The sequence below is a fragment of the Nerophis ophidion genome, linkage group LG25 (genome assembly GCF_033978795.1).
Source record: "Nerophis ophidion isolate RoL-2023_Sa linkage group LG25, RoL_Noph_v1.0, whole genome shotgun sequence".
Lineage (NCBI taxonomy): Eukaryota > Metazoa > Chordata > Actinopteri > Syngnathiformes > Syngnathidae > Nerophis > Nerophis ophidion.
Genome location: NC_084635.1, coordinates 1,052,731 through 1,073,061, shown reverse-complemented (window position 1 = coordinate 1,073,061; position 20,331 = coordinate 1,052,731). Strand labels below are relative to the sequence as shown.

Here is a 20,331-nt window from a genome sequence, read left to right as displayed (position 1 = left end):
ATGTTTATTTATATAGCCCTAAATCACAGGGGTCTCAAAGGGCTGCACAATCCACAACGACATCCGCGGTACAGTATTCGTTGTCTTCTTGCCTATGCTAAGTGTTAGCCTTAGCTTCGAGTCCAATCGGCACATTTCTCCTCTGGCTTGTTTTCAGTTTTTGCTTTTGACAAATAAATGATTATCCGACCTGCACGTCCTGTCCTGAGTGGTCTGTTTGCATCCCGGGGAAGCGAATCCTGCAGGAAGCTGCGACCCCACCACCCCCCGTAACAAAACTCACTGAAAAAAGAAATTCCAAAATAACACCTAAAGGGTGAAAAATGTACTTATAAAATAAGAATTTAACATGATAATTTTTTTTGTGCAAGCTATCATCCATCAATGGTTAAGCGTTAACCAAATTAAATTTCTTGAAATATTTATGATTTGTTGACAGATTCTTGCACTATCCTCGTGTGCAGGCGCTCGCAGTTTAGTCACAAACACATAATTGTTGTTTATTAAAAAAATATTTTATTTTATATATATTATTGATAATAATATATATAAATTAATAATAGTAAAAATAATTATATATATATAGCATTAATCAAAATATATTATATATTTTTTATTTATTTATAAATGTTTAAATATTTATAATTATATAAAAATATAATTATCAATATTGCTAGTATTATTATCTCAATGTTATGTTTTATTACCTTAGTAATTTGACATATTATTTTTATTTCATTTTTTTACATGTTTTGTATTATTTTTTGACTTATATAAGAATTTAATGATTTTTTTTTGTGCAAGTGATCTTCCACCAATGGTTAAGCATTAAATAAAATAAATTTCTTAAAAAATGTATGATTTGTTGACAGATTTTGCACGATCCTCGTGCGCGTCTGCTCGCATGTTTAGTCACAAACACATCATTATTATTCATATATATATTTTTTTATTTGTATATATTATTAATAATAAGTTATGTAGATTAATAATACTATATATAATATATACAAACATTGATTGATTGATATTATCAATACATATATATATGTATCTGTATTAATGTTTAAATATGTATAATTATATAAAAATATAATTATTAATATTTATAGTATTATTCTCTCATGTTTTATTACCCTATTGAAGTATATTATTTGTTTATTATTTTCACATATGTTTTGTATTTTTTTTAGTTGGCGTTAATTTTAGTTATTTATTGCTATATAATTAAAGTTTGATTTGATTGTAATGCATAAAACAATGCATTTAGAGGTACTTAAAATAGGACAAATTATTCCCTTTGAACACTTCAATAGTGATTGGATGTTCATATCTTCCCGTTTAGACGAAGAATTAATCATAATAGTTACACAGGTTAAAATAAATAAATAAATAAAATGGATTCAAAGAAACGTTTTTTCATGTCTTCTCACCATCTTCAGGTCTAAATTGGATGTCAAAGTTGACCAACTTCTCAGTTAATGTCCAGAACCTTCTACAGTAAAAGTGAGAACATGACACGCAGAAACTTAATACTCTACCTGCACAAGCTAGTTAGCTCTGTGTGATCGCGGCGCTGCTAAAAGTAGTTTCTCGGATTTAGGCCTCATAATAACAATATCACTAATACTTGGGTTATATTCAAGTCGCGAGATGTCAATGGAGTATTGTTGGCGGTTTTGGAGTGTTTATTCGAGGGCTTTTTTGGCACTAATTTATTCCCCTTAGCTGCATTGCTAGCCACATCGTACTTATAAATGAGAAGGAATGAAATCCAAGGACTGTTTTTACTGCTGGACTCTAGAAAGAGGTTCCGCAGCCTCCCTAGAAGAACCTTCAGGTTCTGTAACAGCTTCTTCCATCAGGCTGTAAAACGATAAAACACTGAATTTGACAACATATGAACCTCGATCAATATATTTTGCAATCAAGCGAAACGCAAAAAAAAATGCACAAACACAGCGAAATATGAACGCGAAGGGTAAAAAAAAAAAAAACCTACAATCTCCTGTACTTTATTTCCTTGAATTGCCGCCGGGCCGCTAATTAATTTAAAACCTCTTCTCACTCCGGCACTTACCAAAGGCAAGTGGTAAATTTAGGCCTGCGCTTAAAAATTTGAATGTGATGTAAGGATACCATCATGAAAAGCACATTTAAATAAAAAAAAACCTTATTATGGTCTTACCTTTACTTATAAATGAAGTCCATGCACAGCTCCTTCTGATCAAAAGCATCGATAACTTGTTTATAGAAGTCTTCCTTATCTTTCTTCAGTTTTAAAAGTCTCTCTGTCTGGATGGAGATCTTCCTTTATTACCTCCTGCTTCCATTGAAAGTCCAGTTTAGAAAACTGTTTTATTTTAGATATGTAATCCTCCATGTTAAAAGTGCAAGCGAGAGGAAAAAATAAAGGATGGCTGCTCACTCTTGCTGCTTGTTGTCACTTCTTCTGCAGCCGAGTAGTCGCAAGAAGGATCACTAGCGCCCTCTACCACCAGGAGGCGGGAGTCAGTTAATGACTCATATTTGACGCACGCAGCTACGGTATATTAATAAAACATAGCTGCTTACTGTTCTTTTTAGCATATTCAATAGCTTGGACCTTAAATCCTACTGAATAGCTCTTAATCTTCTTCCCTTTATGCGATTTTAAATGATTGAAATCAGCCTCCTCCATTTTGAAAATGATGACAGGTGAAGTGTCACTCGTCACGTCACGAATTTGACCAGGCGGTAATACCAAGCATGCGCTAATAAAAATATTTTGCGAAACGAGTTTGACCCGGCAGTAATTCTAGGCAGGCGCATAATATAAACCCGGCGGCAGTTCAAGGAAATACGGTAACTGATATATCACTAAGCTTTAGAACTTTGTTGTAAAAATCTCCTCCCCCGTCCGTCCCTGACAGCCACATTTCAGGCTGGCAGCTATAGAAACACTCGGTGGAAACATTGCTTGGTGCCTCGTCTGAGCTGCTGTGACTTATATGACCATAATAACTCATTAGATTACCATATTAATTAATTAAATGACCATAGTAACTGATTAGATGACCATAGTAACAAGTACAGGGCTGTCAAACTCAAATACAGAGTGGGCCAACATTGAAAACGGAACAAAGCCGCGGGCCGAGGTTGAACAAATGAACCTTTTAATAAGGACCCAAACAAGTTTTGCATTTAATCTTGAACAAGCGAGGCTTATATAACTTTAGTGACATGCAAAATCCAGTTTCAAATAATAATAATAATTAAAAAATATCAATGGCATATAAAATAACATTTAAATAAAAATGGAATGCCTCTTTTCAATGGCGGGGTTGAGGTGGACGGGGTTTGGTGATGGTGGGGGTGTATATTGTAGCGTCCTGGAAGAGTTAGTGCTGCAAGGGGTTGTGGGTATTTGTTCTGTTGTGTTTATGTTGTGTTGCAGTGCGGATGTTCTCCCAAAATCTGTAATTCTTCTTTGGTGTGGTTTCAGTGTGGCACATATTTGTAACAGTGTTAAAGTTGTTTATATGGCCACCCTCAGTGTGACCTGTACGGCTGTTGACCAAGTATGCATTGCATTCACATATATTATGCTGTTTGTATGGAGGAATAGCGGACGTGGCGACAGGTTGTAGAGAACGCCAAAGGCACTGCCTTTAAGACCCACCCCCAATATTGTTGCCCGGGAAGAAATTCGGGAGGGACACTGAACTTCGAGAGTCTCGCGGGAAAATCGGGAGAGTTGGCAAGTAAGAGTATTAGCGGTGAATGAGGTGTTACAGCGGCGGGCCAGTTCTAATGTTCATTTGATATTGCCTCAAGGGCCAAGAGAATTTACACGGCGGCCCAGAGTTTGACTCCCATGAAGTAGTACATCATGCAAAAGCACAGATTGACTCCCATGAAGTAGTACATCATGCAAAAGCACAGATTGACTCCCATGAAGTAGTACATCATGCAAAAGCACAGATTGACTCCCATGAAGTAGTACATCATGCAAAAGCACAGATTCCAACCATTGAAATACTTAGTAGAGTTGAAGACTTCCGGGCCATTAGAAAACATGAGTGCACGTCATCATGGCAGATACACTTTCCATCTTAAAGATCTGAAAAAAAATGTGGGGAATGTCCGGCAGGCCTTAATTGGCACAAGTCCGACCTAGAGGGTGAAAAATTAAACAAAAAATATACCTGAAACGAGTTTGAATTGTGCAAACTATTACATTTTACGGTGGAGCAAAAAATTGGGTTTATTTTCCTTTTATTTTTGGTTGACATTGAAAAATTTGGCACCATCATAATGTTGTTGTTTCCACACATTTAGTCCCAAACATGCACATAACTCGAAGCACTGAGAGATCCTGCTCAAAGGACTCGTTATAAGACATTCTATTCCCCTTTTAACCTGTGATTAAAATGATATATATTCAGAATAAACCACTGGCAGTGAGGTGGTTATGCATTGGAAGGTTATAGCGCTAAGTCAAAAATCATATTCAGTGCTCTCAGCGTACAGATGAACCATAAAGAGGAAAAAAAAGCGGCATGATATTATTGGGCGCTAATTAAAGCGTGCAACAAAGACGCCCAATGAACAGCAGCCATAAAAATGGAAAATGGATGTGAGCATAAAAGCCACATCACGTTTAATCGAAGTCCATCTGATGCACTTGCATTCATCTTCAGCCATCCATTGTTTCTACCGCTTGTCCCTATCGGGGTGGGTGCTGGAGCCTTTCTCAGCTGCATTCGGGCGTAGGGGGGAGTACACCCTGGACAAGTCACCACCTCTTTGCAGGGCCAACACAGATAGACAGACAACATTCACACACTAGGGACCATTTAGTGTTGCCAATCAACCTATCCCCAGGTGCATGTCTTTGAAGGTGGGAGGGGCCTATCCCCAGGTGCATGTCTTTGGAGGTGGGAGGGGCCTATCCCCAGGTGCATGTCTTTGGAGGTGGGAGGGGCCTATCCCCAGGTGCATGTCTTTGAAGGTGGGAGGGGCCTATCCCCAGGTGCATGTCTTTGGAGGTGGGAGGGGCCTATCCCCAGGTGCATGTCTTTGGAGGTGGGAGGGGCCTATCCCCAGGTGCATGTCTTTGGAGGTGGGAGGGGCCTATCCCCAGGTGCATGTCTTTGAAGGTGGGAGGGGCCTATCCCCAGGTGCATGTCTTTGGAGGTGGGAGGGGCCTATCCCCAGGTGCATGTCTTTGGAGGTGGGAGGGGCCTACCCCCAGGTGCATGTCTTTGGAGGTGGGAGGGGCCTATCCCCAGGTGCATGTCTTTGGAGGTGGGAGGGGCCTATCCCCAGGTGCATGTCTTTGAAGGTGGGAGGGGCCTATCCCCAGGTGCATGTCTTTGGAGGTGGGAGGGGCCTATCCCCAGGTGCATGTCTTTGGAGGTGGGAGGGGCCTATCCCCAGGTGCATGTCTTTGGAGGTGGGAGGGGCCTACCCCCAGGTGCATGTCTTTGGAGGTGGGAGGGGCCTATCCCCAGGTGCATGTCTTTGGAAGTGGGAGGAAGCCGGAGTACCCGGAGGGAACCCACGCAGTCACGGGGAGAACATGCAAACTCCACACAGAAAGATCCCGAGCCCGGGATTGAACCCAGGACTACTAAGGACCTTCGTACTGTGAGGCAGACGCACTAACCCCTGTACCACCGTGCTGCTCCCAGCGGGGAATTGAGGGGATTATCATGATGCGTTCAAGTGTTTTACGGCCAGAGGGAAGAAGCTGTTACAGAGGCTGCAGAACCTCTTTCTAGAACAGTGGTTCTCAACCTTTTTTCAGTGATGTACCCCCTGTGAACATGTTTTTAATTCAAGTACCCCCTAATCACAGCAAAGCATTTTTGGTTGAAAAAAAGAGATAAAGAAGTAAAATACAGCACTTATGTCATCAGTTTCTGATTTATTAAATTGTATAACAGTGCAAAATATTGCTCATTTGTAGTGGTCTTTCTTGAACTATTTGGAAAAAAAGATATAAAAGTATCTAAGAACTTGTTGAAAAATAAACAAGTGATTCAATTATAAATGCAGATTTCTACACATAAAAGTAATCATCAACTTAAAGTGTCCTCTTTGGGGATTGTAATAGAGATCCATCTGGATTCATCAACTTTATTCTAAACATTTCTTCACAAAAAAATAAATCTTTAACATCAATATTTATGGAACATGTCCACAAAAAATCTAGCTGTCAACACTGAATATTGCATTGTTGTATTTCTTTTCTCAATTTATGAACTTACATTCATATTTTGTTGAAATATTATTCAATAAATATATTTATAAAGGATTTTTGAATTGTTGCTATTTTTAGAATATTTAAAAAAAAAACCTCAAGTACCCCGAGTCTCTTTATTGCCGCCCTAGTGGCTCTCTGGAGCTTTTTCAAAAATATATGAAAAATGGAAAAAGATGAGGGGGGGGGGGACTTTTTTTTGTTTGTTTTAATAGGTTTTCTGTAGGACGACAAACATGACACAAACATCCCAATTGTTTTTAAAGCCCACTGTTTGTAGTAAACATGCTTCACTGATTCGAGTATTCGGCGAGCGCCGCTTTGACCTAATAATTATGGTGGTTCTTGAACTCACCGTAGTTTGTTTACATGTATAACTTTCTCCGACTTTCTAAAACGTGCTTTATGCCACTTCTTTTTCTGTCCACCAAACTATCACTTTTAATCAGACATATGTGGTCACTGCATGACTGCAAGCTAATCGATGCTAACATGCTATTTAGGCTAGCTACTGTATATGTTCATAATGCATCATTGTGCCTCATTTGTCGCTCTATTTGAACTCTTTTAGTTTCCTTTAAGTCCTCTTAATTCCATTTATATCTCATGACACTATCTGTACGTGATGGGGCTTTTAAATTTGTTTTGCGGCTCCAGACAGATTTGTTTTTGGTCCAATACGGCTCTTTCAACATTTTGGGCTGCCGACCCCTGCTCTAGGCATACCTTCAAGTACCCCCATTTGAGAACCACTGTCCTAGGCATACCTTCAAGTACCCCCATTTGAGAACCACTGTCCTAGGCATACCTTCAAGTACCCCCATTTGAGAACCACTGTCCTAGGCATACCTTCAAGTACCCCCATTTGAGAACCACTGTCCTAGGCATACCTTCAAGTACCCCCATTTGAGAACCACTGTTCCAGAAGAGTCAAGCAGTGAAAACATTCCTTGTTGGGGGGGTCGCTGCAGATTTTTCTAACACAACAGTAGAACACCAGGATGGCGGAAGCGGGGGCTCGAACCTGGAAGCCTCCACGTCCACTTATACCATTATACCACCACCCCCAGGAAGATGCTCCTTTGTGCGTTTGGGTGTGAGGAAACAGCGGCGCTCAACGGCGAATGCCGGTACTGCTCCTGTGGTCAATACTTACAAAGGACGCAATGCACAATGTGGTTGATTTGTTTTTATTATTTAAATATATATATATACACTATGTACAGCTGAGGCGTGATTAATCTGTGTTGTTGTTTTTTTTTAGCAGATGTAAGTTGTATTAGGCAAGTGTTGCGTCGCCTTTATGTCTTGATGTTATTTTAGGAGAGAGAGAGAGAGGGAGAGAGAGGGAGAGAGAGAGAGAGAGAGAGAGAGAGAGAGAGAGAGAGCGAGCTCCAGATGGTGTTTAAACGCAGACAGAAGGCTCCAGAGGGGACAGAGAGACAGAGACAGAGACAGAGACAGAGGCAGAGAGAGGCAGAGAGAGAGTGAGAGAGCGAGGCGGAGGAGGCGAAAGAGAGAGAGAGAGAGAGAGAGAGAGAGAGCCGCGGTTAGTGCGCACTGTGGGCTCGCCAGCTCCATTTATCAGCCAGGACAACAACAACAACAAGAACAAGAAGAACAAGAACAAAACAAGTGTAGATTTCAGCAGCGAAGACAACATGAAGGCTTGGAGAAGAAGAAGTCACCCCGCCGGCAACAAAGCCTGACGAGGAGGAGAGGAAGGACGCCTTTTTTATTATTATTCTTTTATTTATTATTATCCATATACAAACTCAATAATAAGGAATTATTGCAGTCGGACGTGTTTGGATACTGCCCCCCCACCCACCCCCCCAACCCCCTCCGACCCCCCTCTCTTCCCTGTCCTTAATTCCTGCAAACTGAACTCAAGAAAGTCGCCAGACGCAGCCTTGCAGGATCTTCACCTTTTAATACTGCCTTGTTTTATTATTGGGACTCACCGGGAGATTTACAGTTGATCATGACTGAGACAGTGGATTTCTACGGACGGGGCGATTTTTGATTGAAAAAAACAAAGACATCATCATCATCTCCGTGGTTGACCTTTTTTTTTGTTGTTATTTACCCCCATCGGACAAGATTCAAAGCTGGAAGGGGGAAAGTTGAATCTTCATGTTTTGATGGTTCTAGAGCCTCTCCTTCCTGGCAGTAGGGCATCCGAAACAATTTTTGCATGCCGTCGACGCAGAGAACGAGGATTGTGTTCTAGAAAACTGTGGATTACCTCAGCCTGACCTCGACCCTTCACAGCAGAGTAAGTCCATGTCGTCCGTCGACTGTGAATGATGTTTTAGATTGTATGTTCGGGTTTGTGGGAAACGACAGAAAATGCCTCAATCGAGACGCCACACAAAAAAAGGATGTGTTCTTAAACTGTTCAAAGCAGACGTAGTTGATGAGAAACTTGCAGACAAGAAGCTTGAAACAATGTTTTTCAAATATCAGAATCAATCAATCAAATCAACTTTATTTATAAAGCACATTTAAAATGTACCACAGGTTAGCCAAAGTGCTGTACAAAAGGCAGGTTAAAAGATAATGCAAGAAAAATGAGCAAACGCAAACAGAGCACGATAAATACAAAAATAGTCTACCAGGTCCATTGACTTGATAGACCGTGGTCTTTTTGTTCCATGGAAACAATAAACAGTAACAATTAACTCGAAAAATCATGACTGAGACAGTGGATTTCTACGGACGGGGCAAGTTGTGATAAAAAAAAATTTAAAAACCCAAAGACATCATCTCCGCGGTTGAGATTTTTTGAGGTGTTTTTTTTTTTTACCCCCATCAGACGAGTTTCGAAGCTGGAAGGGGGAAAGTTGAATCTTCATGTTTTGATGGTTCTAGAGCCTCTCCTTCCTGGCAGTACGGCATCCAAAACAATTTTTGCATGCCGTCGACGCAGAGAACGAGGATTAAATTGTAGAAAACTGTGGATTACCTCAGCCTGACCTCGACCCTTCACAGCAGAGTAAGTCCATGTCGTCCGTCGACTGTGAATGATGTTTCAGGTTGTATGTTCGAGTTTGTGGGAAACGACAGAAAATGCTTCAATCGGAGGTCTCCCATCAAGACGTCACACAAAAAAAGGATGTGTTCATAAACTGTTCAAAGCAGACGTAGTTGATGAAAAATATGCACAAAAAAGCACGAAACAATGTTTCTCGAATATCAGAATCAATCAAATCAACTTTATTTATAAAGCACATTTAAAATGTACCACAGGTTAGCCAAAGTGCTGTAGAAAAGGCAGCTTGAAAGATAACGCAAGAAAAATGAGCAAACACAACACAAGCAGAGCACGATAAAAAAAATAGTCTACCAAGTCGTTTGACTTGGTAGATATTGGTCTTTTTGTTCCATGGCAACAATAAACAGTAACCATTAACTCCAAAAAATATAAACAGGTACTTAAATTGCTAATTGGGGTGCACACAACAAAAATTGATTCACATCCGAATTATCTCAATTCTAAATAAATGGAATAATAAATCATCCGTTTCCTACCGCTTCGTTTTCTAAAATTGCTTGAAAAAATGTATGTATTTTATGAAAATACATTTTTAAAAAGGCAACCAAAAGGAACTTTTCTAACCTGTTTTGAAAAAGCCTCATGACTATTATATCAATTATTACATGGCCAGAATCGGTTTGAATCAAATCGTCAATCGGAATCAAAATAGAATCGTTCAGTGTCCGAAGATTCACACTCCTAATAACTAATATGAATGTTGCCAAAACACAAAATCCTTTCTTTCTTTCTTTTCTTTTTTTCCCGATTAAATACATTTAGACTTCGACTTCGACAAACTTTGTTGAGCCAGAAGGGAAATTGTTCCACACAGTAGCTCAATTTCAAAGGATGGAAAGAATAATGCAGGTATTAAAGTCGACAAAAATTGTACCAAAGTAGCACTATAATATATAACATATGTAATATTTACATATTATGTGTACAGTATATAATATATACTGATGTATATATATTCATATATGTATATATTATTATATTTTTATATAATATATAGAATATATAAAAAATCCCAATTACCATGTACAATATTACAGGATATGTAACAGCTGCAGAAAAAAATAATATAATAATAAGGGCAGCATAAAATAGAGAGTACATCATCAGATATTATACATTATAATCCATCAGATATTGTACATTATAAACAAAGAGAGGTAGCTAGCATTACATACATACAAGAAGAAGAGAACATTCTTAATGCAACACTCCAATTTTTTGGGGAATAATGATGAGCTTTGACAAGAATTATTTATAAAAAAAAAAAAAAATGAGTAGCTTTCGGCCTTTTTTTTATTTTGTAAAAGTAGGTCTAAATACTGCAATCACTGCAAAAAAAAAAAAAAGCTTCCATGCAGTGTTTTAATGATTATGTTCTACTGCCAACATGGTTTACCGTTATTTTATACATGCATTTATGAGCCTATTAACTTATCATTCCTCACGTATAGTCCACATTTACTGTGGGGGGATAAAAGTAGGGATGAGAGAGAGAGAGAGAGAGAGAGAGAGAGAGAGAGAGAGAGAGAGAGTGCGGCACATCAAAGTCATGTCGAAACAGAGTGATGACACAAAATCTTTGCTCCGCCTCACATCCTGTCCACCTCCACCGGATTGGAGGTGACGGAGGTGAAAAGGGATAAATTGAGCCCTTTGGTCTGTGGTGAACTGTGCGGGGCCGCGTCGCCATCCTCGCGTGTCGCTTCTACCTCGATGAAACGACAAGGGAAAGCTGAAGATGCCACACCTGAAAGAGAACACAACAGGCTTGCTGGGGAGAGGAAGTCTTGGAAGTTCTAGGAAAGGATAGACTTGATTTACCCATGGAGGGGAAATGATGTGGTGGCGGTGCAGACACAAAAGGTCAACAATGAAACAAGATAAACAGAATACAAGGATTTGCAAATCCGTTTCAAGCCATATTCAATTGAATGCACTACAAAGACAAGATATTTCATGTTCAAACTCATAAACTTTATTTTTTTTGCAAATAATAATTAACTTGGAATCTCATGGCTGCAACACGTGCCAAAGTAGTTGGGAAAGGGCATGTTCACCACTGTGTTACATCACCTTTTCTTTTAACAACACTCAATAAACGTTTGGGAACTGAGGAAACTAATTGTTGAAGAAAACAAGCCTGTTTCACGGGGATTTTTTTTTTTATGTATTAAAATCCCCTGAGGAGCAGTGTAACCTGCCTGATTTGCAGGTTTCCCTAGGGCTTGTAGGGATGATATAGCCTCTGTGTTTTTTTCCTGACCTAATGTGTAATATATATATATTTATATATATCCATCCCTCCATCCATTTTCTACCCCTTATTCCCTTTTGGGGTCTCGGGGGGCGCTGGTGCCTATCTCAGCTACAATCGGGCGGAAGGCGGACTACACCCTGGAAAAGTCGCCACTTCATTGCAGGGCCAACACAGAAAGACAGACATATATATATATATATATATATATATATAAACGTGCAATATATTTATCTGTAAAATAATTTCACACATCGCTCCTGTTCTTTATCTATTTACATTTGCTCCTTCTTTTGTAAATGCAAACACTCTGCACCTTCTTTTGTAGATGCAATATCTTCCACCTTATTTTGGTAAACGCAATATCCTTTCCCTAAATACCTGCAGCTGCTCTTCTCTCCTGCACTAAAACGAGCTAATGCAATGACATTCCTTTCTTATCTGTACTGTAAACTTCAAATTTGGATGACAATAAAGGAAGTCTAAGAAGTAAAACCATGAAAAAAAGCAAACAACCCGAGCAAATATAGGATTTAATTGTAATGTGCATGGAGAAAGAAGCAAAGAAAACCATCATTTCCACGCCCACATAGACGGCGGTGGCCTCTGCAGTGCTTCCACGCCATGGTCCGCTGGGCTACAGCGTGAGACAAAGCCGACTGGGTCCTAGGCTGCCCACTAGCTCACGTCCGTGCCAATGGTCATGGGACTCCGAAGTGTCCCGAGTCCTTCAGCCAGGGCTCCGTGAAGCTGGTCTCTGTCTTCCGGCCTCCGGCGTGGCAGAGAGCCGGCGTCTGGTCTCTTCCGGCCCTGAGTGCAGCAGTAAAACACTCAGGCTCCCCTTTTCTCCGCATAATTGGCGCTGGTAAATATCTTGTGAATAATTGAAGCGCTGATAATAGTCTCCAACAATGGACGTGAGGTCGCGGGGGCGAAACCGCAGTGCAGACGCCCTGCCTGACCGCACGCCCTCTGGCTCCATCAGCGGCTTCTTAAGTATCATCCATCCCGGTGTTCATTATGACCCCCGGCCTGAGTGGTTATTGGCTTCCCGCTGACCACACGGTGCAATAAGAGCATGGCCAGAATGTCGGGAGAACTCTTTAAAGGTCCGTCGGATGTGGTTTTACTAAAGAGCCTGTACGCTTTTAATGGCCGTCTTGCCGCTTCCGTGTTGTTGACCCTCCGATGTACTTGAGTTTGTTGCACGAGTGCGTGGGTTGGGCGAGTGTGCGCTAATTATTGTGATTTAAAGGCGGGCAGTGCAGGTGAGGCCGCCTGCCTCCTAATTAACGAGGAGAACAGATGGCCTCAGGTGGGCGGCTGCTGCCCACTGCAGTGAAGCCGGTCAGGTGGTCAGCACAACAAAGACACCTGGGCCCGGGCGAACAGGCGAAGACGGCGGACTTGCGCGGGACTTTTCCTGTTGTTTGGCGTCCGCAGTCCAAATATTGTTGTGTCTGTAAAGCGGCGGTCTTCTATTCCCACGTGTCTCCATACAAAATAGGCACGGTCCATATTTGTGTTTTCCACTTTAACTTCTGTTAAAACAAATCAAAATCTACTTTCATGGCGTGATAACTTAAAAATAAAGACAACTTCAGATTGTTTTCTTTGTCTTTCTTCGGACAAAAATAGAACAAGCACTGTCGGGCTTGTCCCTGACAGTTTGGCTAGGTTTTATTTTTTTCCACTGCATTTGTCTTTGTTTCCTCTGTGTGTAGTATTTCCTGTCAGCGCTCTTATTTTGTCTGTTTCCTGTGTTTCTCCCTGGGCGCTGTCTCCCCTCAGCTGCGGCTGTTTGGCACCTGGCCACACCTGGTGTCAATCAGCCCGCTTCTATTTTTACCTGCTTTGTCTTCTGGTCAGCGTTGGATTATTGTCATTGCTACCTGTCGTGTCCATGCAGCGTTGCGGTAAGCTATACACGGTAGCTGTTTGTAGCTTACTGTCTTTTGTTCCCTGCTTCCAGTTTTTTTTTGTTCATATCCAAGTTTGTTATCCGCCTCGTGCGCTTTTTGTTTGTACCCTTTTGTTCGGGTGTTGTCTTAGTGTTTCATTAAATTATGTTTACCTGCAAAATGCCTTGCCTCCTTCTCTGCATCTTGGGGTTCGTATAGCTTACCGCAACGCTGCATTGAAACGACACGACATGACACGACAGGTAGCAACAACAATGATCCAGCGCAGACTGGAAGATAAAGCAGGTAAAAATAGGAGTGGGCTGATTGACACCAGGTGTGGTCAGGTGCCAATCAGCCACAGCTGAGGGGAGACAGCGCCCAGGGAGAATCAAAGGAAACAGACAAAATAAGAGCGCTGACAGGAAATACTACTACACACAGAGTAAACAAAGACAAATGCAGAGGAAAAAACAAAAACATAGCCAAACTGTCGGGGACAAGCCTGACAAGCACATTCTGAAAATCATTTCTGAGGTGTCGTTTCAAAAATACGAAGAAAACAATTAACTTAGACTTTTGTTTTGTTTATACCAAGCCATTAAACGTCAGGAACTTTTGACACTTCTTCCACACCCGTCCTTGCACGCTACACCGCTACAACAAAGATGACAGTGGAAAGACGCTGTCGAAGGTGAGCCACGTAAATAATCTTATTTACGTGGCTCACCTTCGACAGTGTCTTTTCACTGTCATTTTTGTTGTAGCGGTGTAGCGTAAATAAGCCACGTAAATAAGACTATTTACGTGGCTCACCTTCAACAGCGTCTTTTAACTGTCATCTTTGTTGTAGCGGTGTAGCGTGCAAGGACGGGAGTGGAAGAAGTGTCAAAAGATGGAGCTAACTGTTTTAATGACATTCAGACTTTACTTCAATCAATAACGGAGCAGCATCGCCTCACCCGGAAACAACAGCATGGTCGGAATTGATTGATTGAAATACACTTTTATTAGTAGATTGCACAGTACAGTACATATTCCGTACAATTGACCACTAAATGGTAACACCCCAATAAGTTTTTCAACTTGTTTAAGTCGGGGTCCACGTTAATCAATCCATGGTAAAATTCGGAAATGTGTCCTGTGAAAAACCGTCCAACCGGAACGCTCTAATAAGTAAAGTTCCTCAGGTAAATAATGTAAACTCACTACACCGGTATGTTTTAGCGCTTTAATGGCGAGTTTACTGACAGATATAAGTAAGAACTTTACACTACTTTATATTACAAAAGGTAACAGTGGAGGATTAATCCCCCAGAAAAAGCTTATCGATTATGGGGTTGACACGGACTACAAAGGAAGACTTGCGCAATTTTTCAGGATTTATGCAGATCCCAAATACAAATCAGCAGGTAGCCAATGGTCTGAAAAGTTGCTTTTGCCTAATATCCCCAAACAAAACGGCAGACAATATATCTTACCTTCTGGGACGGCGTGGCGCGGTTGGGAGAATGGCCGTGCCAGTAACCTGAGGGTTACCGGTTCAATCCCCACCTTCTACAACCCTAGTTATGTCCATTGTGTTTTTGAGCAAGACACTTCACTCTTGTTCCTGATGGGTCGTGGTTTGGGCCTTGCATGGCAGCTCCCTCCATCAGTGTGTGAATGTGTGTGTGTGAGTAAATGTGGAAATAGTGTCAAAGCGCTTTGAGTACCTTGAAGGTAGAAAAGAGCTATACAAATATAACCCATTTATCATTTATTTACCTTATATACACACCATAATAATACTTGTATGTTTAATGCGCCGACAATACATCAAGCGGCGCGGCTCCGTAGCTTACCGAAGTCGTACTAAAACATTTTGATAGATTTTTGAGCGCCGTGTGTAATTTTCTATATTTTCAATGGAACATATAAAATGTTGGTGTTGTTTACTTGAGTCATACTTGCCAACCTTGAGACATCCAATTTCGGTAGGTAAGGGGCGGTGGGTGTGGTTGGGGCCGGGGCGTGGTCAAGAGGGGAGGAGTATATTTACAGCTAGATTCACCAAGTCAAGTATTTCATTTATATATATATATATATATATATATATATATATATATATATATTTTTTTTTTTTTATATATATATTTATACATATATAAGAAATACTTGACTATCAGTAAATTCTAGCAATATATATATATATATATATACATATATATATATATATATATATGTATATATATATATATATATATATATATATATATATATGTATATATATATATATATAAAATAAATACTTGAATTTCAGTGTTCATTTATTTACACATTTACACACTCATAACACTCATCTACTCATTGTTGAGTTAAGGGTTGAATTGTCCATCCTTGATTTTCTAACCATACATGTACAGTAGATGGCAGTATTGTCCTGTTTAAGAGTGTCACAACATTGCTGTTTACGGCAGACAAACTGCTTTACGGTAGAAGAAAACGGACCGCTGTTGTTGTGTGTTGTTACCTCGCTGGGAGGACGTTAATGAAACTGCCTAACAATGAACCCACATAAGAAACAAAGAACTCACCCTCCATCATTCTACAGTTAAAACGTCATTGGGCAGACATGCTGTGGGAAAGCGGACGTGAAAACAGGCTGTCGACACGTTACTCAGGTCCGCATGGAGCTGGAGGGGGCGTGGCCTCCAGCTCCGCCTGAATTTTGGGAGAAAAATTCTCCCGGTAGGTTTTCGGGAGAGGTGCTGAATTTCGGGAGTCTCCCGGATAATCCGGGAGGGTTGGCAAGTATGACTTGAGTCATATTGGTGCAGTCTACGCGTATCTCTTATGTTTGACTGCCATCTACTGCTCACACCTATCATTACACCATGTACCAAATAAAATTGCTTCGAGGTCGGTAAGCAAAACCAGAATGATTCCGTCTATCAGGCCCACCGGGTTATAAGGCGCACTGTCGAGTTTTGAGGGAAAAAAAGGATTTTATGTACGCCTTAGAATCTGGAAAATACGGTACTTAGTACCGGTATACTACGTATACAACCCTAATAGGATTAATAATAATTTTTTCAATATTGGTAATCGTGCAGCCCTACTGGGGTGTGTTTGTATGCAGAATGTCTGGTGGGCTAATAATAAAGGAGCACTTTGGACACCCCTGCATTAGGGGCCATAAAAGTGGTCTGGAGCCTTCGCCTCGGTCCCACCCTTTCAGTCCTTCGCCTCGGTCCCACCCTTTCAGTCCTTCGCCTCGGTCCCACCCTTTCAGTCCTTCGCCTCGGTCCCACACTTTCAGTCCTTCGCCTCGGTCCCACCCTTTCAGTCCTTCGCCTCGGTCCCACCCTTTCAGTCCTTCGCCTCGGTCCCACCCTTTCAGTCCTTCGCCTCGGTCCCACCCTTTCAGTCCTTCGCCTCGGTCCCACCCTTTCAGTCCTTCGCCTCAGTCCCACCCTTTCAGTCCTTCGCCTCGGTCCCACCCTTTCAGTCCTTCGTCTCAGTCCCACCCTTTCAGTCCTTCGCCTCGGTCCCACCCTTTCAGTCCTTCGCCTCGGTCCCACCCTTTCAGTCCTTCGCCTCGGTCCCACCCTTTCAGTCCTTCGCCTCGGTCCCACCCTTTCAGTCCTTCGCCTCGGTCCCACCCTTTCAGTCCTTCGCCTCGGTCCCACCCTTTCAGTCCTTCGCCTCGGTCCCACCCTTTCAGTCCTTCGCCTCGGTCCCACCCTTTCAGTCCTTCGCCTCAGTCCCACCCTTTCAGTCCTTCGCCTCGGTCCCACCCTTTCAGTCCTTCGCCTCGGTCCCACCCTTTCAGTCCTTCGCCTCGGTCCCACCCTTTCAGTCCTTCGCCTCGGTCCCACCCTTTCAGTCCTTCGCCTCAGTCCCACCCTTTCAGTCCTTCGCCTCAGTCCCACCCTTTCAGTCCTTCGCCTCGGTCCCACCCTTTCAGTCCTTCGCCTCGGTCCCACCCTTTCAGTCCTTCGCCTCGGTCCCACCCTTTCAGTCCTTCGCCTCGGTCCCACCCTTTCAGTCCTTCGCCTCGGTCCCACCCTTTCAGTCCTTCGCCTCGGACCCACCCTTTCAGTCCTTCAGCGTGTGTGGTGATGGACAGGCCCATGCCTTCCACCACAGCCAGCCAGTTATCTAAACGCGGCCCATTCCCCGAGACGCATTACCTTCCCCCGCAGGTGGCCCGCCACGGCAACACAAATGTGATGCGCTTACCGGACAAATTGGACGCGACCGCGGAGCGATGAAGAGAAGGACAAATCGGGTGGCGGGGACCATTTGTCCCAAACGCGCGGCGCTTTTCCGCACGCCGTCCGCTCCACATGTGTTTGACATTACCGCGACAAGGCTGCCCGTCCTCTCTCGGGAAATGGGGAATGTCAAAGGATGGAGTGCAGAACTTGAACGGCTTCCCAACATCTGACGGAATGAGAAACACAGTCGGCGGACGGCCGGCCTGCTGACGCCACAGCGTGGGAGCGCAGAGGAGGGTGGAGGCCAAGTCCAAACCCAAAATGTGTGTGTGGAATACGACTATTTCTCCGTTCGGCAGCATTCCTTAAATGCATCTACTTGCTGGGCTTCCAACACTGTAATTATAAGGGAGGTTGTTTACAAGTGACAGTAATTGTGCCATTGAAATATCTCTCAAAAGGGACCTTTGATGCATCTCATCTTTTCTGACGTATTAATGTTCTTACAATACTCATCTTGAACAATGCCGAAGCGTCAAATCATAAGGTTTTGCCATTAAAGGCCTACTGAAATGAGATGTTCTTATTTAAACGGGGATAGCAGCTCCATTCTATGTGTCATACTTCATCATTTCCCCATATTGCCATATTTTTGCTGAAAGGATTTAGTAGAGAACATCCACGATAAAGTTGGCAACTTTTGGTCGCTAATAAAAAAGCCTTGCCTGTACCGGAAGTAGCAGACGATGTGCGCGTGACGTCACGGGTTGTGGAGCTCTTCACATCTGAACATTGTTTACATTCATGGCCACCAGCAGCGAGAGCGATCCGGACCGAGAAAGCGACAATTTCCCCATTAATTTGAGCGAGGAAGAAAGATTCGTGGATGAGGAAAGTGAGAGTGAAGGACTAGAAGAAAAAAAAAAGGCGAGGGCAGTGGGAGCGATTTAGATGTTATTAGACACATTTACTAGGATGATTCTGGAAAATCCCTTATCTGCTTATTGTGTTACTAGTGTTTTAGTGAGATTATATAGTTATACCTGAAAGTCGGAGGGGTGTGGTCACGGGTGTGGTGACCGCCAGTGTCTCTGAGGGAAGCCACGTTTCTCGACAAGGCAAGGCAGCCGGGCTGAGATTTTTATTTTCTTCCCTCCACGGAGAAAGCATCCGACGGTCGGTGGCGGCCGGTGGGAGGAGGCAGGAGAGTCCACAGCTGCAGGAGGAACGACGCAAACTCCCCGCTCGTGTCGGTAAGAGCCGAATGTAAACAAGGAAACACCGGCTGTGTTTGTGTTGCTAAAGGCGGCCGCAGTTCACTGCTTCCCACCTACATCTTTCTTCTTTGACGTCTCCATTATTAGTTGAACAAATTGCAAAAGATTCAGCAACACAGAAGTCCAGAATACTGTGTAATTATGCGATTAATGCAGACCACTTATAGCTGTGATCGGTGCTGGATCAAAATGTCCGCTACAATCCGTGACGTCAAGCGCACGCGTCATCATAGCGTGACCTTTTCAACAGGATACTTCGCTCGAAATTTAAAATTGTAATTTATCATTGATATATAAACTATCAGACAGCGTGGTCGCTAGTAGTGGCTTTCAGTAGGACTTTAAGCTTACACGCAGTTTTGAATGCTTCTGTTTGCAGTCACCGCCTGGTGGAAAGGCTTTTTTAGACATTGATGCTGGGTTCCATTTATGCTGGGAAGTCAGAATTTCCGAGTTCCTACTCAAAAAAATCAAAGAGTCCTTGTCAACTTGTTGTTTGCTTTCAAAGATGGCTACGACAGGTTTTGTGGATTCTGTGTAACATGCTTATGGTGCTTATAGCTATCAAGTTTTTTTCTTGGCCTCAGTCTGGACCCTCCCTCTCCCCAAGAGTCCAGTCTGGGATTGACTTTTTTTTTACTCACCTCCCCTCCAATCCTGAGAATTTTTTCCCCCCCACACCTTTTAAGGTGTGCCCTAATTGGCAGCCCCATCAGTGTTCCTCTTATTGATTGATTGATACTTTTATTAGTAGATTGCACAGTTCAGTACATATTCCGTACAATTGACCACTAAATGGTAACACCCCAATAAGTTTTTCAACTTGTTTAAGTCGGGGTCCACCTTCATCAATTCATGGTACAAATATATACTATCAACATAATACAGTCATCACACAAGTTAATCATCATAGTATATACATTGAATTATTTACATTATTTACAATCCGGGGGGTGGGATGAGGAGCTTTGGTTGATATCAGAACTTCAGTCATCAACAATTGCATCAACATTGAAACAGTGTAGGTCTTATTTAGTAGGATATGTACAGCCAGCAGAGAACATAGTGAGTTCACATAGCATAAGAACAAGTATATACATTAGAAGTACATTTGATTATTTACATTATGTTATTTACAATCCGGGGAGATGGATGTGAATGGAGGAGGGTATTAGTAAAGGTTTGAAGTTGCCTGGAGGTGTTTTTTTAGGGTGGATTTGAAGGAATATAGAGATGCACTTACTTTTATACCTGTTGGGAGTGCATTCCACATTGATGTGGCATAGAAAGAGAATGAGTTAAGACCTTTGTTAGATCGGAATCTGGGTTTAACGTGGTTTGTGGAGCTCCCCCTGGTGTTGTGGTTATGGCGGTTAAGGAAGTAGTTTGACA

General features: G+C 42.2%; 1 protein-coding gene across 6 annotated transcripts in view; it reads left to right on the top strand.

The window, feature by feature from the left end:
- Positions 1–20,331, top strand: part of cbfa2t3 (CBFA2/RUNX1 partner transcriptional co-repressor 3) — a 169,660-nt gene that overhangs the window by 41,515 nt on the left and 107,814 nt on the right. Inside the window, exon 1 of one of the 6 annotated variants that reach the window (XM_061887517.1) lies at positions 7,667–8,525. The exons of 4 other annotated variants lie outside the window; for them this stretch is intronic. The gene's annotated coding sequence lies outside the window, so the exon portion shown is untranslated. Of the gene's footprint in view, positions 1–7,666; positions 8,526–9,048; positions 9,246–20,331 lie in introns of those variants that run through there. One more of the 6 variants, XM_061887516.1, reaches the window with a different exon arrangement.